This window comes from Tympanuchus pallidicinctus, unplaced genomic scaffold, assembly GCF_026119805.1.
Source record: "Tympanuchus pallidicinctus isolate F22 unplaced genomic scaffold, pur_lepc_1.0 scaffold15, whole genome shotgun sequence".
In the NCBI taxonomy this organism is placed as follows: Eukaryota; Metazoa; Chordata; class Aves; order Galliformes; family Phasianidae; genus Tympanuchus; species Tympanuchus pallidicinctus.
The window spans coordinates 12866087-12890176 of NW_026294669.1; the positions used below are offsets into that span (position 1 = coordinate 12866087).

Consider the following 24090-nt stretch of genomic DNA (forward strand, 5'->3'; position numbering starts at 1 on the left):
CATAAAGTGGGAGCTAAAATTCAGTGTCTATTAGTACAGCACATGAGGGACCAAACAATCAGAGCTTTACCAATAAAACAACAAACTCTCAGATGTAGTGAGATCTTTGGGTTTACTGTCAAAGTACCTATTAACAGCTGCTTGACAGCTCTGCTCCCATCTAGCACTAATACTTCCTAATATAATACCAATTCCTTCCTTGGGCAGTCAGTTGAAGTGAAAAGGTTCCTGCTCTTTCCTGACAGAAACCTGTTTTGTTGGTAAATTTTAGCAAACTGCAACATTAGCTGCTAAATGTCTTGCCAGTCACTTGTGTTGGGTTTCACACAGTATAAGGACCAGAACTTGAAAGAGTAATCTGGTGTAGCTTCACAGCCCTGGCCTCAAACAGCTCTCAAATGATGTAAGTTCCCCTCTTATACACTATATTATATTTTTACCGTAAATGAATACATTAGCCTCCTATTGCTATGGCAAGATCTAGGATGAAGAGTGTCTCCCTACAAATTAATGCATCCAAAGTTGATTTTATCCAAATGCAGTTATGAAACCTCGTTCTCAAGTAGGCCGCAAAAATGTTAGAAAACTGCTTAACCTATGACCTCTAAATTGAGTAATTCTGATCACCTTTCAAAGTGTTCTTTCCTCCTCTTTTCTTGCTATCCTGTCAGTCATAGCACCGTCCTTTGCTGTTTCAGTGTGGACAAAAAGCAGTAAGAAATGGGAAAAAAATACAAATACTGCAGCCGATTCCTTTTCTTTTCAGATAAATATTCTCAAGTTTACCAGAGAAAAGTCAAGCATATTTGTGGTTTATGAGAAATCATTGAAGAGAGATTGAACAGGCTTTGTCAGAGAAAACTTATTATGCATATAGGCTAACACAGAAGCCCAAACTTTTGTGAACCATATTCTATGTGGTTTGTTATAAACAGAATCACAGAATCACCAAGGTTGGAAAAGACCTACAAGATCATCCAGTCCAACCATCCACCTATCACCAATAGTTGTCACTAAACCATGCCCTTCAAAACAATGTCCAAATGTTCCTTGAACACTTTCAGGGTAGTTGACTCCACCACCTCCCTGGATAGCCCATTCCACTGCCTGATTCTTTCAGAGAAGCAGTATTTCCTACCATCCAGCCTGACTCTCCCCTGGTGCAGCTTGAAGCCATTCCCTCTAGTCCTAACTGATAAAAACCAGCTGACAATTGCAAGAATAGACTAGTTTAGGGAACACATAGTCAACTGGGAGCGGCTTTGTGTCTAGAAGGCAGGTGATGAGATTTGTCAGTTGCTACGCATAAGAAATGTGGCCACTACACTCATTAATTCCTAAGCACACATTAACGCTTACAAGGTGGTGTGACATTTAGGTCACCTTTAGTTTGAAGCTGGCATTTGCCTTACAATTATAATAGTGAACATTCACGGAAAGATCAGCAAATGCTGGAATTCAATGCAATTAGAAATGCTTGTGTTCACCCTAGCAGTTACATTTGATCAGATAAGAAAATACATTTCCTTCGTAGCCACAGAAAAGAGTGCATGTTTTTCCATTGCATCCTTTCTTGGATGCAGGAGTACACCACTTTCCTATCCTCCATGTAGTAATAGAATTATGACATCCTAGAGGGTAACCTGTATCATAATAGAATCAAGACAACCTTATTCTAAGTTCTATGATCCTGATAGATTCCACTCAGCTTTAGCTAGGAACTTCTAGAGAAATACCTGTCATTCACATACTTCAGATTTAAGCATGTATTCTACAGATAGCTGTCTTCCAGTAACAGTAACCTATAAGGCTATTTGTGATTCACTATTTACTTAGACTTTCCAGCCATATCTCAATTTATATTTTCAGATTTACAGGTCGTGTATGCCCATTCACGTACTCTGAGAAGACTAGTGCTTCACATTGCTAGTTTTTCATAGCAACACGTTTTTCACAGAATCAGCTAAGATGGTGACAATGCAAGTAACTAGATAATAATAATTCTAAAAAACCAAAACATTTAGAGTACCTACCACACTCAGCAGACTGATCTGGCATGCCTGGCTTTAGAACTCTGAAGGGAGGAATATCTTAGTAGAGAATCAGAAGACATGATAAAAACCACCGTGAACTTTAAACATCCATGACATCAAAACAACCTTCAACAGTTCCTTCAATAAACATACCTCGAATTATTCTGGATAGCATAAATCAATTCTGCATTCTTCTACCCTTAAATCCACCAATTCTTTTTCTGTTTAGATTTTGATGAGATTTTATTTGATATACTAAAACATCTAAACGAAGAAAAAATTTTTGTAACATGAGAGAGAAACTTGCTATAAAAAGTTACTCATTACTTCTGAGATATACAGGTCTTACCAGCAAATAGGAACGGAAGAACCAATACAGCCTCAATATGTATATAGACTGTGCAATCATTTGGGCAATCTGCATCACATGAGAAAGCATGCATAGAATAAATTGGTAGTACTGGAGATGGGGCTATAGACACTTCTCCCTGCTCCCTCTAGTAAACCGAGGCTAATTCAATGTTCTTATATCTAAAGATGAGAGACTTTTATAAGCTCTGTATAAAATGTAATATCGTAAAGTAACAAGGTCATACTGATAAAGATTAATAACAAGACTAAGATGGTATCTCACTGACTAAGAAAAAATAAAGGGGAAAGACCCTATGTGAATTGTCACTCCAGGGATGATGATGAGCAATTAATTTTGTGTGACCGTGAAAAAGGCAAATGCAAAGACAAAAGTTGAGGTGCTTCCACCAATGATACAAGAGAACAAGCAGGACTGTACAAAGCCTCATCGAATTCTGCACATAGTTCTGACTACATATATTCAAGATCTCTTGGTTCAAATAATAACAGATTAAGAGGTTGGCTACTAGGATACCCATGGGAATGGAGAAACCAGAACTATGCCTAAAGGAGCTCATCTTGAATACTTAATTCTACTAGGAGTGATAACACAATATTCAAGAAATGAGATATTCTAGAAACTGACCTTAGAATGAGTTGGTTTCTTGTCTGTCCTCCCAACCACACCCCTTTTAGCTCTTCTTCCAGGAGAGCCAAAAAACATCTTCAAAGTCAGATAAATTATTATCTTCAGAGTCTTAACAATTAAGCCTTGCTTTGCTTTAGTAATTCTATTTTTAAATATGACATAATATATTCTTACATATTTTAAAGATGTTTTGTATAGAACTACACCATGCAATTAGGTTTGCTTTATTGGGAGAGTATTTTTAAAATTATCTTCTGATAACCTCTTAAAAAGGAACAACATTGTATATATAATTGCCTAAAACAGTAAACACACAGGATACAATAACCCAGGTCTCATCCAGATTCATATTCTAAGAACTACATTGTGTGTTGTTTCTCACAATTTTCTGAAGTTTTCTATTTTGCTTTTTTAGGTCATTTTCCTAGTCCTCCCAGTAAATCTGTTGAGTACTTAAAGATGAGAAAGCAATAGTCTTTTCTTTAGTCCAGACTGCAACTCATGACATCTGCTTCATTATCAGTTAGTTGAGCTTGGAATGGCAAAATATTGTCCAAAGGTTCTTAAAAAGAACAACGAAGATGACTTTGCTAAAAGGTTATATGCCTATTGTACAGGGTACATTATCTTAGTACAAGTAAAACTATACTGCTTTTAATCAAAACATACCAAAAGAAGCACATCCAAATCGATATATGGAAAATGTAATCCTACAAGCTGTCAGAATCACAAATAGAGAGGATGAATTTTAAAGACAGGAAAGCAAACATACTCAATGTGAGAAAGGTTACTGCTGAAAAGACTAATCTGACTTTTTAGAAGAGCATGGAAGAGATATTACATTTTGACCTTAGAATGTGTCACCAACCGTTCTTCAGAAAAACGTACCAAGTTCTAACACTCTTTATGTTTTCCAGTAACAAAACACATCTCTAAACATCCAGCTTGTCATCTCTGCAACTTTGCCCTTTACGTGCAAGAGCTCCAACGTGAATATGCGTATTACTACAGATTTTTAGCTCTGGCTAAAAAGACAATAACAAAGTCAGTTGCCCTTAGCAGTTGTTTATGAGGTGGGGTGGCTGGTTTCACTCCATTTTTTTAATTTTTTTTTTCAATTAATATTTTTTATTTAGCAGGCTCTATATCTAGTTTTCAGCTTATATAATATCTCAAGAAACCCTCAGACAGAGTTAAAAAGTATATCTCTATATATCTTTACAGCTAGTCTGTAGGTATAATTTCACAGGTATAAATATTTCTGCCCAAAGAGAGTTCTTAAATTGCAGTCTTGATTCAAGAAAGGAGAAATCATGTAACTTGGAATTTAATTCTAGTTTGCCTAAGCACTGTATCTAATGTTAATTAAAAGAGTAGATGCGATTAGACAGCACTGCAGGAAATCTGGCCAGGTTCCAGAGAAAAGGGGTGATGATAGAGCTGTTTACACTCTACGAACTATTCTGGATATCTAGCTTAATCCTACTGACTGTGTCGCTCCAACTGAACACGATAATACCATGTTTATGTGAGCTATTCAAACCACTTGAATTTGCAAGGTATCCTGAAAATCACGAGAGAAAAGCCAATTTACTGTTTTAGTGTAATACCTAATTTCTTTTGATGGAAAGCAGTTGAGAGAATTGTTGTATTTCCAGAGAAAAGAGACAACAAATCAAGAAATATTGTATTTTGAATGAAGAACCCTTGCCCATAACTGCAACAAAGCTCCTACTCACATAATACAAGAGCTTGAAAACAGTTCTTCACCTAAGAAAAAAGGTCCTGTTTTAGTTTTACTTTAAGTTTTGCATTCATTACTCTGAGAGGCCAGGACACTCTCTAGTTACAGTGAAAGATATTCTATATCATGAAGCAATGAGTCTTGAACATCTTCAATGGCTGACTGCCCTCAGATTCTCTTATCCCACAAAACACAGGTTCCCCTCTTTCTCCAGAGGGGCTGATACAAAAATAAAACTTCCTATCTATTCCTTCTCCATGCCATTTTTCTAGTCACAGGTGAGAGCTCTGGTCTGTGGGAGATAATGGAGGAAGAAATCTGTGCCTTCTCTTAAATGGAATAAATTAGATTAGCAGCTTTAGTTCAATAGCTGAGCTGTTGCTTCAGTGATGATTTTTGCCCATAATTAATTGGCTGCTGTAGCTGGTAAGTGACCCATGGATTCATATTACCTCCAATTGTCATCAAAAGAAAACCTTCCCACATGCAAGAGCCCAGAAGAACTTGGAGTTAGTTGATTAATGGATTTACACAGACTAACTTAAAAAAGAGAAGAAAAAATGTGAAAAGTAGAAAGAAATAACCTTAAAACTCTTTATGTGAGATCAGGAGACATGCAAAAGACAAGCACACGTCCAAATGAGCATACAGGGAATCTGATATCCTTCCAGCAATTAAGAACAAGAACACAAGAGAAAGCTTCAGTGGTTTATAGGTCTAACAAGACTGGAAGCTACTCTTCTTAAAGGCTACACTTCTCTGTGCCTTTCCATGTCAGAAATTACTACATTACAGGTAAAAAAGAAAGTCTGCAAAGAATATAGTAAGACCAACTAGAACTACACAATTTTTTTTTTTTTTTTTTTTTAACTGCTTTATGATTTGATGAAGTTTTTGAGTAGCTAATAAAATTCAAAGCCAAATACAAAGTCCTGCATCTGGATTGGAGCCATTCCTAACATGAATATAGGCTGGGCAATGCCAGGATTGATAGCAGCCCAAGGAAGAGTTGGGGACATTGGTGGATAAAAATCTGAGCATTAGACAGCAGCGCACATTCGTAGCCCAGAAAGCCAACCTTGCTGAACGAATTTCAGGCCCACCCAACCACATGTTAAGTATAACTACTTCTAGAAGAACTAAGAGACTAAGAGCTCATTAGAAAGGCATGTACTGAATTGCAAAGACTATGAAAAGATACATCCAAACTTGCTAACAGTTGCTTTCATGAGAGCTTTCTAGTGAAAAAGTTGCAGAAGAGCTTGACTTCTCTGATACAATTTACCATGAAATTCTGCAGTACTTGGCTTGAATTACAGGAAGTTCTAACGTGGAGAGACTTAGAACAACTAGGGAGAGAAGTTTCGAGAATCAGAGGCAGCAAGGTCAGTGTTACATCTGTGGCATTCAAGACAATGATAAGATAAAGAATATGGGAAGAATACAGCAGATGTATTACCACATATCATGCTTAACTGATACACAGGCATGAAGATACACATACACGTGCATACATCTATGCTTAATTTTTTAATCTATAATATGCCTCCTCATACAATGAAAAGAGGCCAACTGGATGCAGTCTTGGATTAACTCCTTGTTTTACAGGAAGCTTTACAGCTCATCCATTCCTTGGAAAGTAGGCAAACAGGAGATGCAGCCCTTTGAAATCCAAGTGTTACACTCACTTCACCTCTTTATAAAGCAGACAAACAAACCACCATCGCTATATTTGACATTTTCTTCTTTGAAGTTTTTCCTCAGACCTCTACTAAGACCAGCTTGATTTGTACAGATGGATTTGTACATTTCCAGGGCTAGTAATACAGAGTTCAAGATTCCCTGAGCTCTGCTAGATGAGAATTTCACACATTGAGTAGTGGAAGTCCATAGTTTTGGAAAATCGTAGAATCACCAACGAAAAGACCTGTAAGATCATCCAAGTCCACACTGCTGGCTCACGTACAGCCAAACATTGACCAGTTCCCCAGGTCCCTTTACTCACTGCAGTCTTCCAGTCACTGCCCCAAGCCTGTAACATTGCCTGGGGTTGTTGTGGCCAAAATGCAGGACCTAGCACTTGGTCTTGTTGAAACTTATCCCACTGGCCTTAGACCAACTATCCAGCCAACTATCCAGATCACCCTGTAGAGCTTTCCTACTCCCAGGCAGACACTTCCTGCAAACTTGGTGTCATTTGCAAACTAAGGGTGCACTCAATGCCCTCATCCAGATAACCAACAAAGATACTGAACAGGACAGGTCCTAATATCAACCCCTGGGGAACATCACTCATAACCGGACACCAGCTGGTTTTAACTCTACCCACCACCACTCTTTGGGTCCAGCCCTCCAGCCAGTTGCTTACCCAGCAAAGAGTGTACTTGTCCAAAAAACAGACCACCAGCTTGCCCAGGAGAGTACTGCAGAAGACAGAATCAAAGGCTTTGCTGAAGTCTAAGAAGACTATGTCAACAGCATTTCCCTCAACCATCAAGGCGGGTCACACAATCACAGGAGATCAGGTTGATCAAGCAGGAATTGCATTTCATGAACCCATGCTGGCTAGGCCTGATCCCCTGGCTACCCCACCTACATATGCTATGACCTCCCCCAAGATGATCTCCATTGTTGTTTCACTCTATTTGTCTGTGTTCAGGGTAAAGCTGGTCCATTAAAAGCTTTATGTAACTTCTATCCCTCGTTCAGACAAAGAATAAGGCAAGAATTTTATTTACTCATTTTCCCTCATCAAATGTTATTTTAAATCCTTCCAGCAGGTTACAGATTAACACCAAATACAAATTTCCTTCCTTTCAGTAAGTACTGTGAAGGAAGTAGAAAGCCTTTGAGCTTTGGGACTATCATCATATGATACGGGACATACCACAAGGCTAGAAGTAATGGAAGATCTAACAATAAAAGAAAACATCTGTTAGAGCCTTGCCTTATTTTGCTGCTGTGGCTGTGCTATTAAAAATAAAGTATCTTCCAGTCATGTCAAATGAAGTCACAGATCTTATTGGATCCACAAGCTCTCCACCCCAGTATCATGATGACTCTTCTTCACCTTCTTGAAGTTTATTTATCCCCTTTACTGTATAAAAACAGCCACATCACAGGTGAAACCTGACAGCATAAAAGGTGAAATTCACTCATCACATTTACAACAGACATGTCTGCCTGATTTATCTGGTAAAAAGACCATGAAGCAGAGGACTCGGGTCTTGTTCTTCCATTGATACTGGATACACTGAAACCACAACTTAGTTACAGAGAGTGCTAGAAAAACTGACAATGTGACCAACGTTAACCAACACAACCAAGAAAATTCAAACTTTCTTGGGTTTCCCCTCCTGAAGATTATGTACTGTTTTGCTGGCTGGTGAGAAGAACTAAGCAACACAAACATATTGCTGCAATTCCTTTTCATAGCCAGCATATATAAATTGAAGTTCAAGTGCAAGTTCAAGTATAAACAATAAGTTAAAGGCTCATAACAAAGCAGTAGGTCAGAATGGAAGATATATTCTCCAGAAGGAAATATTTAAGGAAAAATAAAAGGATCTATATGCTCCACAACACTACTTGAACTAGCTGTACTATAGATGCTCTAGACATTCCTGGTAACCTTCCCCATTATAAGCACTCCAGACTAAGAACTCATTAAATGACACAGGGACTGTTTCTAATGTTTCCATTGTAATACCAAACGAGGGATCACATTCTCTCATAAGTACAGATTTGTGCACAGCTTGAATAAGCCTCCAGATGGGAAGCTCAAGATTGCTAGGTATTGGCAAACACACCACAGCGGGAGTTAAGTGATCCAGCAGCCTGAAACCAAGCCTCAGATCCTCTTCTAAACACAGTTAATCAGGCCCTTCTGTAGCACACTAGTCATCTTACTGCCAGCCATCATCCTATGTCATATATTTAGCCCTCATTTCAGACAAGCCAATGATTTTATGTAGTTTCTGACTTTCACATACATTCTTAAGATCAATGCAGGTTCAGCTCATGCCGTATAACTATACTTGATATATTCGTATGTTGTCCTGTCAGCATCAACTCCTTGTGCTCATATTTCCACCACACTTTCAGTACATGAACATTCTGCTTTTTATTCTATTTTCTCACTGCTCCTCAGTCACAATCTGAATTTTCACTTTGATTCAATTGAGAGGAACAGTAAACAGCTGACAAACACATGCTCAAAGCTCGCAAACCACTTTAGCTTTACATTATCACAGGCTTATTCAAAAAAAAAAAAAAAAAAAAATTTGAAAAATCAAAAGAGTTTAATGATTTTAAATTGCACTTACCTACTTTCCAGGATCCAAACTTGGATTTTCCTCATAATAGATCTAAAGGACCGGTTGTTCTGTTGTTTTCAAGTTCTTAAGTTGGCAGTCAGATCCTACAATAGAACACAACACATTTGCAAAGCTCAGCCATGAAATAGAAATTAATTTCCACAGCTTTAAGGTCATTGTTTGGGTAAGTCCTGCTTTTACAGATATACATATTATTCAGCTTTGACAACTACTTGCTGCAAATAATTTCTCCAGGAAAATCATCATCAGATGAGCAAGTTGTATCATTTCAGAAAAGTCTTACAGTATTTTTGTATTGGATTTTCTGAATACATAAAAGATTTAAGCAATACAATCTCCATGTGTCACTGTCATATAACTTTCATATGTCCTATTGGAATAACTTGAAACATTAAGCAAATTTCAGCTACGGATATGAGACTACAACAACTGTTTTCATGTACCTTATCTATAATGACACATATCACTTAAGACATATGGTATTTCAAGAATGGAACATACAAATCCCACACATAGTAACAAAGGATGGCTGCAGTTATGAACTGCAAAACCTTGAGTATTCAAAGCACTTTTGCAGACAGTACTCAGACAGATGCCAATACTCTGCAGGCTCTTTTTTAAGGTCAGCAACCACTTAAGTATTTCTCACTCTAAAATCATGTTCAGCATCAAATGAGTTAACATTTTCTGCGATCATTTTTTAATGTTCTTCTGTGAACAAGTTATCTGAAAATAAGGGCTTTTTAAATGTTAAATCTTCAACCTTCTAAAAATATTTCATATCAAAACCTGCATCAAGCACAAGAAAAAAAGACACTAATTACTTACTTCCAGTTGGCTGAATTAATTACTCTTCCAAAAATGCATATGCTTAGGAAAAAAAAAAACCTGTCAGCTTTTTGACAGTTTGATCTAATACCCTAATACAATATGCACCAGTGGCACATGATGAATGGAAAACTAAACCAAAATGGAAAACAAATGAGAGAGAGAGAGAGAGAAAGAGGGAGAGAAAGATTGAAAAGATAAATGATTTTTTTCTTTGGACATCTCCTCCTAAAAAATGATACCAAAATGTTGCTTCCTGTAGTTAGATTCTTTGTATACAGGTAGAAATGAAGCATTACAAAGTATGCAGCAATTTTTTCTCTATACAATGCCTGCAGTATCTTTTCACCTTACAAAAGCTGCATATTGATAGCACTGTCATATGCAAGGAAAATAAATCCCCAAAATTTCAAATAAATGTTTAAAAATCATTCAGGACAGAATAGATTCTATTTGTATGTTTCCAGGATGTGGATTTTAGTAAAGTTGGTAATTTAGCAAATAAAGGCACTGAAACAGTCACGTAAATATCTTCTTTAAAGACATATCCAAACTTTGAAATTGGAGAAACAAGAGAAAAGGGAGTAAGAACCTTCCCTCTAATTCTAAGCAAGTGGAAGTGTAACTCATTGAGACCTAGAAATCATTTGCAGTCTGGTAACTTGCTATTGAAGAATTTCCCCCCAAAGAGGAGAATGAAAGTCTGAATTGTATGCATTGCATAAAGGAGACAGCTATCTGACTTGTGATACAAAACCAGGGTTATCTTCCCACACAGATATGCATTTTTGTTATAGTTGAGTCCTGTTCCTTGGTGCCTGCCGCTAGACACCATTTAGCAGTTATTTTTCCATTGCCTGCAGACATCCCTCCTCCAAGGAGGCGACAAGGCCAGCTGCCCAGATGAAGTGTCTCTACATTAAGGTACACAGCTTGGGAAACAAAGAGCAGGTCAAAGAAAGTGATCCTGCCATTCCACTCCACACAGGTGAGACATCTTTTGGAGTACTGCACACAGATACAAAGTCCTTGGTACAGGAGAGACATGGATCTGTTGCAGAATATTCACAGAAGGGCCACAAAAAATATCCGAGTAGTGGAAAACTTTCCCTATGAGCACAGAATGAGAAAGCTGGAGCCATTCAGCCTGGAGAAAAGAAGGCTCCAGGAGCAGCCTTTTGGTATCTAAACAGGGTCTGTAAGAAAGAACAGACTTTATCAGGGTCTGTTGTGATAGAACAAGGGGAAATCAAACTTGAAAGAGGAAGATTTAGATTGGATATAAGAAGGGGTTTTTTTTGTTTGTTTTTGTTTTTTTCCCCAATAAGGGTGGTGAAACATTGGCACAGTTTACCCAGACAGGTGGTCAATGTCTCAACCTTGGAGACATTCAAGGTCTGAGAAGCTGATGAAGCTGTTCCTGTTCACTGCAGAGTATTGAACCACCACATGTCCTTTAAGGGTCCCTTCCTATTCAAACAATTTTAAATCAGTTTAATCTCATGAGGAAGCTTTAATTTTCTGACATTTATTTTCCGCAGATTTTGATTATTTTATTTAAAAAAAAAGATATACAAAGAAACCTCCACAAAAGCTAAATACCGAGCTACACGCTTTCTTGAATATATATATAGCCAGAATCACATCTCAAAGTCCGCAAGCAGAGAGCTCCCAAGCTTATGAACTCATTCTTATGTTTAATAACATCTATCCTGTGCTTCAGAAATCTTAACAAAGTCAGAATTCTTGCCATAATAAAATATGTTCAAGCCAGAGAAACACAACTTCCATCTTATTTTCCTTGCTTTACTTGGGTGAATTTGAAGTATTTTTTTAAAGCTTGATTTGCAGTTGCAGACATGCAGAGATTCAATCCTTACCATATGGGAGCAGCTAAAAAAAAAAAAAAAAAGAAAGAAAAAAAAAGCATAGACTGAGAAATACCATTGGGAAAAACAATTTAAACAAATGCATGCTACAGGAATAAGTTGAGCACAGGCCACTTCAGAAAGCGCTGTTTCTTATGAATTTTTTCTGAAGGATAGATTGGACACTGCCTAAGCTGTAATAACAATTATCCTGTCATTGTTTCAGATATTACTGAAATCTGGAGCAACATCTTTTTTTTTTTTTTTTCTTTCCCAGATATACAATATCAATCTGAAATTATAGGTCTTTAAAATGCATTAAAAGAACAGCACTGGCATCTATTGTTTTCATTTCAAGCACATCTCTAGCAGATTTGAAAACACCATAGCATTTCAAAAGCAGCCTCTAATTATTCCAGCCCTAGAAATGGTGGTCACATCAGCTTACAATATTATTACAGAAATTTAAAGAAGCTATGCACAGAGGCTTCAAACCAAGGGAGTTTACAGTGGAAATATCGATGGAAGTCTTAATTAAAATGTTGCCCTACTGTAATACAATGAAAATCACAAAACATTTTAAAAGGTGTCAAATTGCCATGAGAATTCACATTCATAAATTATATAACCAATCCCCAAACGTTTACACCTTCAGTTCTCCCGATTTATTTTAATATCTTTAATTACCTTAAGACAACATGGAAATAAAAGCAACGTGATTCACACTGACCAAAAACAACAGAAGTTAACGGCCTAAGATGAAAATGATAATTAACAGCGATAAAGCAAAAATATAACTCATCAGAATCCCCCCAAGGAAGTTCATTTTTCCTAAGCTTTTGTATTTCGAATCTACTTACCTGCCATTCTCTAGTTCTTTAGTACTTTTGCTACAATATCCTCACCATACTTCCATCATTAAACACTACCTGACAATAGTCCAAGTTCTAGAAACAACTGGGAGACCACACTCCCAGTATCTTTAGCTCCATTTCACATCCTTAGCTGAGAAATAAACCAATTTGCTGTGGCTAAGCTCAAGGTTTATATTTTGACCATGAACTGACCATTCCCACTGAACAAACTAAGTAAAAATCACCAGGAGCTCACTTTTCTTCACTATCCTCTCAGTAGATTTCCCTCATCTACTTAGCATCTGACTGGCACCAATCCTGTAGGAATTTACTGTCTATACACACCTGCTGCATTTACACTGAAATCAGCTAACACATTTCAAAGTTATTAAAGGGGCAAGGGAACTGACAGCCATCCAGTTTGGTCATAATAATCCTCTTTTTCTAAGAAACCAGGTTTCCCCACTCTTTTCAAGCTTCAGAAATACATAAAATTATTTTAGCAAGCAAAATGTGAGAAAATTTGCATTTTGAGATGAAACTAGACATCTCAGCAAGAACATCTGACCAAGTTATAGAAAAAGCATTGACAACCTAAGAGATGGAAGCATTCCCTTTTTTCTCCCTCTCAAGCCTTTCTTTTTCAACTTTTCCAGTTTATCTACCATATTACAATCCTTTACTCCCAGGCTCTTGTTCAGAGATTTTGTTAATTGAAATGTAGGAAAATGATAATGGAGCAAACAGATTTTGATTCACAGATGTTTAAAGCTGCAAGAGATTGTTTAAACTATTTATTTTGATGTCTCATAACTGAACCACTTGTTTCCAGCAGTGGAAGAATAAAAAAAATATATATTCTGCATCAAGGAAATGTTCTGACATTCCTTACTTGTCCCACATATCACATGCAGATATACAGACTCAGAAATTCATTAACCAAAATATTCAAAGTAATTCAACTTCCAGAAAGCTCAACAAGAATGTCAGTATTGCCAGAAAATGCTGCAGGTTTTGCTTTGTGCCTTAGTCCAGAGCTAAGGAAAAATAGTCAGTGAAAGTGACCTTATTACTGACAGATCGGAATTTCTGTCACATCTTCAAGGAGCCCTGTCTGTTCACTGTGAAAGTTAATTTGAATAACATCAGATGAAGATAAAACTAGTAAGGTTGTTCTACTCTGGTTTCTGACAAATACCGGAAAAATATACTTATGTATTTTGCAAAACTATGTATGCATTTTTCTTGTAATTTCAGCCTTCAAATGAATGCCTCCACATACATCTTGGATCTATTCTGCTTGTTTTAATTAGGGACCGGAAAGGAGTCCCATACTCATAAAAAAAGAACATCAGAAAGAAACTCTAGTAAAGCTCTACATATACAAGAAACATGGACAGTGATAGTCTCTTACGCACACTAATAACAAAAATAATTATAGTAACAATATAACTACAAGTTGTGGTTATAATAGAAAAAAATGATAGCAACACTTGCTAAAATTTTTGCAAGCATTCGTTATTTAACTAACCTAACGTGGGACAGGGGTACACATGGGAACAGAAACACAGGGGCACAAGGATGGAAGAACTTGATTTCAAGAATATGAGAGTTCAGAGAAGAGCCAGCACTGAGTACAGGTGTCAAAATCCCTCAGCCATCAGAATCCCCGACTCTGCCATAGTCTATTATATTCTTCCTCATGCACAATATTCCCACAGGACTCTGCTCCCCCTGGGAAGAGTTTAAGTTTAGACATCATCTTATATCTCAAAAAGAAGGTAAGTCAATTCCAGGCACATATATCCTACTGGGAAATGACTAGGTAATGCTCCTTATACCAGAGCTGAATTTGGCCTGGGGGCCTGATTTACAAAGGAGATTTTACTTTTGATCTCCTTCGTTCCCTTTGAGTAAACCATTTTTACACGACTTGTCTTGCACAGAGAAGGAGGGAATGTTTTCTGTGAACTCTTCTACTGAAGCTGAGCTCATAAATATCAAAGAGGAAAGAAATTTAGATGAGTGGCAGCAACAGTGAAAATGCTGGGACAAGGAAGTGAAACAGGATAACAGGGAAAAACACGTAGGAGAATCATTTAAAAACTGTAAAATAAAGCTATTTGTTTTCCAGCAATGGAAACATCTGAAATGAAAAAGCAATTTGCAGGCTATTTGGTCTCAAAGCTCTGGCACAATCAAATAAATACACCTGCAAAGAAAAAAATACCAGGATCTTTTATGTTGTTAAGATCCTCTCTTCCTGGTTTCCCACCTCCCTACAAAATTACACAAGTGATTCTCAGTATTACATTTCCCTTCCTGCATTTCAATGACAGGTCCAAACCAGGTCACCCTCACTCCAGAACCTGGGGGTTATATTTCTCAGACAAACTCAACAATCCCACAGATTGAGAATGAAGTAATGAAACAACCCAACTCTCCCCACCCTTTTCAAATTTTTCCTTTTCAATTCATTTTTTCTTCATCTTAAGTTCTTCCTTTCCTCTGTAATTTCCTTCTCCCTCCTTGTCAACATTAACTACCTCGTGTAACACAGGAACAAACCTAATGCACAACTATACTAAGAAGGATCCTCATTCAAAGTAGGCAGCTAAATACATTGATATGTAGATAGCAAGTAAAGACCAAAGGATCAGCCTAATGGAAGGATGCTGGTGAAGGTAGCCACTGGAGCTGCTGAACTCAGAAAACTCAGCACTGGCAATCAGAACTACATTAATCTGGTTAACTGTGATTTAAGTCTCTTAACACTGAAAACAACTAACATAAAGCCAATTCGCCTCAAAATGTGGTGCATCCTTTCCATCACAATAAATCCAGTTCCACCAGTATTTACCAGTCCATTCACTACTGACAACTACTATAGCTGACCACTACTGAGAGCTAACCAGTTGGTTATAGATATCAGGACAAATTTCCAATAGTAATTCTTCCCACCATCATTACCCCACACACTGTCTACAACGAGCTCCTGTCTCCTGCTTCACAGATAGAAAGAGATCCTGTTTTGTCACAGCATTTCTCCTCTGAGGAACTTGTGCAACCTCATCCTGATAGAAATGTGCAACACCAATTGTAGTGACCCAAACAAGAATTCAGAGGAATACATCTTCCAGGAGTAATAGTCTAGATATTATTCCTTCATCCAGTTCCAAATCAGACCTAATCATCAACTACTGAACTTCAACTGCATTATTGGAATGCCCTGATAACATATCTTTGATGCCTATATGCAATAGCCTTATGGACACAATGGGGTAATACATGAAGGGTTATAAACGTGACTTAAAGCTGATTGTTACAGAGACATCAGTCTTGAATCAATTCAAGATTTCATCTTTTCTTCAGATCTGAAAAGGCCTTTGAACATTATTTATGCAAGCAAAGAATACTGCATTGCTATTCAGTTAAACCAGTAGAAATTTACCCAAGTGAAGGCAAGAATTAGATGAAGAAAAAGTTAGTTTACACTTTTTTGTTAAACTACAGAAACACACACTTTGATGCCATCGTATTATGAAATCAGGAAGTGAGATCATTCAGGTATAAAACACAATTGTCACTTCAACAGACATAATTGCTGAATTAAAGTATCTGCAGTATGTGTTTATATTATTTAAAAAAAAATTCTGAAAAAAACTTGAAGTTAATTAGATTCAAATTGCATCTTTTTACATGCCTCATTCTATCTCATTATAGGAAACAATTCTTGTCTGGCTTCTTACCACAAACCATTGCTAAAAATAAATGCAAACTTCTGGCAAAGTCAAGAAAAAAATTAGATAAGCAGTTATACAGATATTTTTTTTTAACCAATTATCCATTAGAGCAACATGCTATTTCTAGCACCTGTTTGTTGTGAGTTTTTTGCTTTTGCTTTTTTTTTTTTTTTTAAAAAAAAAAAAAAAGACAACAGCTAAGGACACAAAATTGTATAGTAATTGTACAGTGCTTTACATAGGGAAAAAAATAAAGTAGTTCAGTGATATACTAATGCCCTGAGGCATGAACACAGACTAACCTGATCTTGCAGGTAAAGCTAAAAATTTTATGGATGACCATAAAGTTAGGTGGCACCCTTTAAAGGAAGTGCAGCTATACTGTTTGATTCTGACCTCCAGCATAATCTGAAGTGCCTTGTGAAGAAATATTTGATTTCATATGCTTGAAATTTACCCATGATTAGCTTCGTGTGACCTCATGTTCTTTAATTATGAAAGAGCGTATCAAGTCTAGGGTTGATTGGTTTTTTAATATATCCCTTATATCTCCAGTGCTTAAATTAAAGCCATGCTAGACTTTCCACTGCTAAGAAATCCTAAATTCTGAGAAATGTCAGGATGCAGTTTGTCATACATCAAAATGACATGTTTTCCAAAATCTTACTTGCTCACATAATTAGAATTAGACTTCCATATCATATGAACATCTATTTGATTTTAAGATATTCCTTGTTTTATGAAGGATTACTAGAATTAGACTCCCACTGACATGAACAATGATGGAATAAAATAAGAATCTATGTAATCTTCTTTGTGAAGGAGCACAAGTGAGTAATGGACATTGGAAACTGAAAAAGCAGTGAGCTCCCCTGTTCCAGAAGAAAGTTACGCACTATGAACCTGAATATTACTTCAGATTTGTTGAACTCTCTGGTAGACAAATCCATCACTTTTCACTGGCATCCCAGCTCCCAAGCTGAAGTGTATCACCCTCAGATCACTGGACACCTGCTACAGTATTGATAAATCTTGCTAGTGTCAAGTACAGACAATTTAAAAAAGCACATTTTTGGTTCTAGGGTTTGTGTTCTTTTCAGGAAAGAGAAAAGAAATTATTATTACCTACAAAGCAAGTAGATTTTAGACCTGTCTTAGGCTTGGTAATACATAAATACAAATAGTAGCTTTACTAATCAAGATTTCACTCTAGGATTGGAAGCTTCTAGATCAATCTGTTCACCTATCTAAGTCATAGAAAAGATGGAAAAGATTCTGGAGAGAGAAAAAAATACAAAAAGAAACATCTCTACTATCACATACCTATTAAAAACATAAAGGCACTGGTGGTCTGGTGGAGTTCTTCTAGTTATCTTAAATATAATCTGACTGTATCCATAAAACCATGGAGCTTCTTTAATTCCCTTTGATCTTGAAGTCTTATTTATAGAAGGACCTTCAATTGCTTTTAGAGAAAACTGCTAATACTAGAATATTTAGAGTTCCCAGCATTTAATAGTCTCTGAAAATATTAAAATTAAAATTAAATAATTAAAAACAATAGAATTAAAAATGCACTTCAATAATATCCTATGAGGAATAATCTTAGAAACACTGATATATCAACAGATAGCTGGAAATGTATGGGGACAATATTTCATAGACAAAATCATTAGTTCAGACTAAACATCACTAATTATTCATAAAATATCATTCAATGCCAAGTATCATTTCAAAGACAAACACCTCTTTTAGTGCATTTTTTTTTAACACCGGGCTAAGGATTACTCATGAACACAAAAACGCTCCTTAATTACTTACATTGCTCCTGCCTACAGTCTCCATCAAGAATGGCTTTGCCATTGAGTGGGTCTGCTAGGATCACAGATAGAAATGTCTTTTCAAACATTTAAGCTCAGTTTAAACACCAATCTTCTTAACCTTACATACTCCAGAAAATTCCTGCCTTCCTTTCCCAAAGTCTTCTGAAGTCAGGCCCAAGCCAGTGGATAATGGCATCCAACACATCAACAATTCACATACGGATTGGTGAAAGCAAAGGTCTGGATTGGTGAAAGCAAAGGTCTTAAAATGTATGAGCAGAAGTCATTTCTTTCTCTCCTATGAAAGTTTTTTATTCCTTTGCTTTTTAAGACCTGTTAAGAAATAATTTTGGGCATATTTCTCAAGGACCAACCCAGAGAGGAGACATGTTTTAACAAAATCTATTAGTGGGCAATAATTCACACTATCTATCATATTGTACCGTTCATTCATGCATTATCTAACAAGATGACATTTAATACAAAATAAGAATGATGAAGGTCACAGGAATTTGCACAATTTATTACTGGTGTCAAGCCAGATTAGTTTAGCTAGTGCTTGACTAAAATTTGCTTAGTATGTCTGAGTAAAACATTCTTTTTCTAGTGGATTTTTTTTCCTCTCGTACTCTATCTTAAACTAAGTACTGAAGTGACTGTATGGAGCTCTCTGAATCACACCTGAAGAGGGTTATTGAGGTGCATTCATCACACTTCTGTTTCAGCTTTCGCTTACTACGTCTTCAGATCCCAACAGTCACTCTCAAGGGTCCGTGTAAGGACTGTAATGAGATGGAGTAACAATGCTAGGCTTTTGGGCAAGTCTGATAGATAAAAACCCTTGTAAGATGATGATCTCAGTTTAAGATTAAAAAAAAAAAACAAAACAAAAAAAAAACCTTCATATGCACAAGAAAAGTCTTTTTCCAGATAGCCTTTTTTCAAAACCTTTTTAATCTACATTTGAGTGCTGGCCTGAATAATAAGCCATGGAAACTAATCGCCCCTACAGCGGTTTCACCTGGTGAGCAGCTGAACACTACACAGCCTTTTGCTCAATTCCTCCACCACAGTAGGATAGGGAAGAGGATCAGATAAAGGAGAATCCATAGGTTGAGATCAAAACTACTTTTAAGACAGAAAAAAAAGAGATAAATCACAGTAATAATATGTAGCAATTACATATATAAATTTACATAACAAGTGATTCACAAAACAGTTGTTTACTATCCACTGACCAATGCTCAACCAATCCCCAAGCAGTTGCTAAATCCTCCCTCCAAAGATAGAATATAGCATCATATAAGCCACTATGAAGAAAATCAATTGTACTGTAGCTGAAACCAGGACAGCCCTACTGAACACAAATCAAAAGACTCCACTTCATTATCAACCCACCTGATAACTCCAGGTAGAACCAATTTTGTTCTTTGGTTGGAAGAAGTACAAGTTGAAACGAACCCCAGTCTTTGGTGGAATCTAATCTCTAACAGGCAGCTCTATAAACAACATCTGTTCAACACTTTTCAGAAAATTAACCAAGTTTTCTTCCTTTAAGATTCTTGCCACAAATGTTGTTGTGGTTTTTATTTTTTTATTTTTTTTTTTTTTTTTTTTATTTTTTTTTTTTGTGTGTGTGTGTGTGTGTGTGTACCTTTTTAAAATGCCACATTTTTGCTTCTGTAAACGATTTAGACAACTCTCTTATCTACCTTTAACGAAGTTGTCAGAGTTACTCCAGGGTTAATTAAACCCAAGAGGTGCAAAACTACAGCATGGCTTTGAAAGGATACTTCACAATTGTTAGATATGCAGATGAATAAAATTCAGAGCTGACAAACACTTCTCATTCCCATAGCATTTCTGCACATATCCAGGTCTGGGTCTCGCAGCACATGACAGATGCAGAGCTCTTGGAGCATTGGTCAGTGGATGGCATACTTGGAGGGACACAGTACTTTCCTAAAAGGACAGGCTGAGAGAGCAAGGCTTTTTCAGTCTGGAGAAGAAAAGACTCTGGGGAGACCTCACCTGCTGCTTTCCAATACTTACAGAGATATTATAAACGGGAAGAAAACGAACTTTTTACCTGGATAGATAGTGTCAGATAAAGAGATTTTCCTGTGATAAGGTGGTGAGGTGTTGGAACAGGCTGCCCAGAGAAGTTATAGATACTTAATGTCGTAAGAGCCCTAGTACAAACTTTTTTTTTTTTTTTTTTTTACATCAGTAGTAACTATTTTCTTAAAACTGAAGTTGTTTGGATAGATATTTTATTATTATGTAGTTTAGGGCTAAAGAGGAATTTATTTGTAGAGTGACAGAATAAGGAGGTGTGACTAGTGTATTTGCCAGGGATAAGAGAGCAAAACCAAATGTTATTACACTTTCTCTAAGAAGTATTTCCTTCTCTCCAAGTCACTTTGCTCACAGAGTTACTTTGCTCAACTGTGTGGAAGCTGGGTTACAGAACAAGATAACTTTTAAAAGTATTCTTCAGGCAGACCAGTTTTCCAATCTGACTTGCTAGACTGACATATTGACGTTAGACCAGCACAAAACAGTGTGAGAGAAGAATAACTGACCAGGGCACCTTCTGGTGATACTCTGTGCCATGCTTCGGCATATCTCTGAGTCAAGGCCTCTCACAAAGTTAAACATACTGAATAAAATAAACACTTTCCTTCAAAGGTAAGTAGACCTGCGTGACAGGGCACATGCAGAAATCATAACGTAGAAAGTGAAAGTGTTGTTTCTGCATTGAACATTGAAAAGGACAATTGATCTAAAGAATTAAGCTGTAACATATCCTTAGAAATAGCTGATGTGGAAAGTAAGAATGCCATATACACATTAGTAACATATTTTAGAAACATAGTTACCGAATTACTTAACAAATACTTTCTCACAAAGCTGCAACAGATTTTGAGTGTTCTAATCAATGTGGGTATAGTATTCTGAACTAGGAAACATATTGTAAGGTTGTTCATTAGATCAGCAGAAGCAAAATACATTTAAACAAACTTTCAAGGAGTCAGGGCCTTTACACAAAGCAGAACTGCCCCACCTTGTGGGAATGTTAGGATGCCATAGACAGGCTCCAAGATACTCCCCTCTATCTTCCTTCTGAGCTTATCTCTATGCAAGGAAGATGAATGATCAGAACAATGACCCAGGAGTACAAATATTAGGGGGTAATTAAACAATTCAGACTATGTCTATGTTGTAAAACTGACATCCGAAAAGTTATGACCAAGTGTTTGTTAAGAAAGCAATTGTTAGAAGCCAATTAACCTACTAAGACATTTGTTTTTGGGCAGCAAAGATTTGTGTCTACTTGGTGTTTGTATGATTAGTGAGGCGTTATGAACAAGTGTGAACCTGCAGTACTCAGCCAACGAGGAACCAGGGGAGAAAGAGATAAGCGGCAGGTAATAGGGGATAAAAGATGTAACACTGTTTTCTCGGGGCTCTCCTGCTTGCAGGAGGCCTGCCATTGCAAATGCGAATAAAATCTGCTTTATCAGAGAAACCATCCTAGAAAATTATTTGGATATTTCCAACAATAAGAGCCAAGAGGAACAAGCCAGTGCCATCTGCTCACTGCTGTAGGATGAACAGATGTTCTTACATCACCTTCACTAAAATCCAATGTATTTTATGAGTTAAAATCCACCGCTTGGTGTCCCAATTCCTAGCTCAACAGTATTCATTCAGTCACAGCTTCCAGACTGCAAGGTATCACCTTTCTGAAGGGAACCCCCCTGCCTGCACATGATCTCATAGAAAAGAAAGCCACCAATTCAGAAAATAAAACAAGTCCTCAGGCACAGAGACTTAGCAGAGATTGCTAAAGCAGTTTCAGGCAAGCTAGCTGACTTTGCACAGAGGAGCATAAGGAACCTTCCAGTAAAGATAGGCAGCAGCAGATATTGTTGCCTTTGATCAGTTTTGAATTACTCAAGAAAGGCAATGGTCGCAGCCTAGTAACAAAGAAGAAATAACTTACCCCTTGCTAAGGATCAGGATTTGTTAGAAACTTCCAAAGGAGGCAATCTCCAAGTAGAGATCCTTCTGTTCTGGTTGTCAGCCTTTAAATGAGGTTAGGGAAAAGTAGACCCTGGTCCACCCTTTCTGGTCATGCCAGATAATTGCATGCACTTGTGCTCCCAGGGTTAGCTACACCCCTTCACCAGGTGCTCAATCACTGGTTCAGGCCACGTCCTAAGGTTTCCCACACAATCCCATAATCAGGTTCTGTCAACCTCACTACACAGGCAGTAGCTAACAGCAGAACTGTTCTAATGTACTGGTGGAAGAGGAAAAAAGGAGTAAAGTCAAGCCATCAAAATTATTTTGGAAGAAATGGTCTGATCTCAGCTGTTCAGAGTACTGTTCACACAGACAGGTGTCTGGGTTGGGCATCATAAGTTCAGAAGTGATGTGCATTTCCTTATCAGTGAGGCAAAGCAGGCAATTTCAGCACCATTCAAACTCTCCCCATCCCAGCTGATGTGATTTAAGTTCCTTTCCCCCACTCCACTTCACAGGCATGGTAGGTCAGAGAAGTCACTCCTGAGTACCATTTTACGCACTTCCTCTCTTTCCCTCAGTTGTAGTAGTGCAACTAAAAAGCTAACTCTGAATAAAATCAAGCCTGCAAAAGACTCTGTGAAAGTACTAATGTCAGATCATTACTAAAGTATTCAATTTTGCACTGCTTACAAAACCAACACAACTGACGAAAATCAAACTCTGCATGTTACTGGTTACACCCAATCACATCACATTTTGAAAGTTTCTCTTGGGTCAGAATTGCTTTTCACGTGTTTTTAGGTAAGAAAAAGCCATGCTCAAAGCACACAGATGGGTCTGTATAACAGTAACCATGAGCAGGCCTGCTGCCTTAGTAGTGCCACAATAACTCCATTGATCATGGTTGTTTTCATTTTTAAATGAAGTATAACATTTTAATTAAAGAAATTTAACTATAATAAAACAAAAGATAAGCCCATGAGGAGGCAGTAACCTTCAGGGAAAAGATTTTCATGTGAAAGTCCTTCAGTACAACATACACACCATACTTAGCCCTCAGTGAAGGACATAGTATTGTGCCCTGTACCTACAAATCTCAAGTACATTTTGGTCACTCGGTGAAGAGTAACAAGAACTGGACACCAGATTATATTCCAAAATCCTGTACAGAGTATGTAGAAAAATGTAAGGACATTTATAGAAAAAAGCACCTGCATCTTTATCCTGGGAAAATCACACTTCGTTTATATGCAATTATAGCTGCTTAAACATGTAGCATGATATGTGGAAAACGTTTGAGTAGGTAGAGGTTGAAGAAATTAACCGAAAAGATTTCACTTTTTCTGACAAACCTTAACAAGACTTACTGGTTTTGGAAACTATTTCAGGTTCTAGGCATAAAGATGTTGTTCATTACCTACTGTGTCTAAAAGATTCTTTGCTAGCAGTATCATACCACATTAATACATGAAACTCGGAGCTTTCAATTTCATACTCTTTGAGTTCATAGTAGATTGGAAGATACATCACCACAAAAAGTACCAAAAGTGCAGAAAAACCCATGCACAAGTTTTAATCAATAAACTGTAAGACTGTTTTTTTCATTGGCAAGTACAAGATGTTCACATCTAGTGCCAAAGATTCTCACACCTGTTGAAAATTAAGTGAGCAGATTTCCCAGTCTGTAAAATAACAGAAAGCTAAAAATAATCAATCTTGGAAATGACTGGACTATCAGTATCTGTATCCTACCAAATAAATCTATGTGCTTTGAAACTTCTGGAAGCTGTTTGTGTAAATTAGGATGTCTTTTTTCCAAAAATCA

General features: G+C 37.1%; 1 long non-coding RNA gene across 4 annotated transcripts in view; it reads right to left on the reverse strand.

Moving 5' to 3' along the window:
• Nucleotides 1–24090, reverse strand: part of LOC128076838 (uncharacterized) — a 256043-nt gene that overhangs the window by 188441 nt on the left and 43512 nt on the right. For 3 of the 4 annotated variants that reach the window (XR_008204672.1, XR_008204670.1, XR_008204668.1), the window contains exons 1-2: nt 22240–22340; nt 9103–9197 (exon numbers count right to left, since the gene is read on the reverse strand). This is a non-coding gene — a long non-coding RNA (uncharacterized LOC128076838). Of the gene's footprint in view, nt 1–9102; nt 9198–22239; nt 22341–24090 lie in introns of those variants that run through there. The other variant, XR_008204669.1, reaches the window with a different exon arrangement.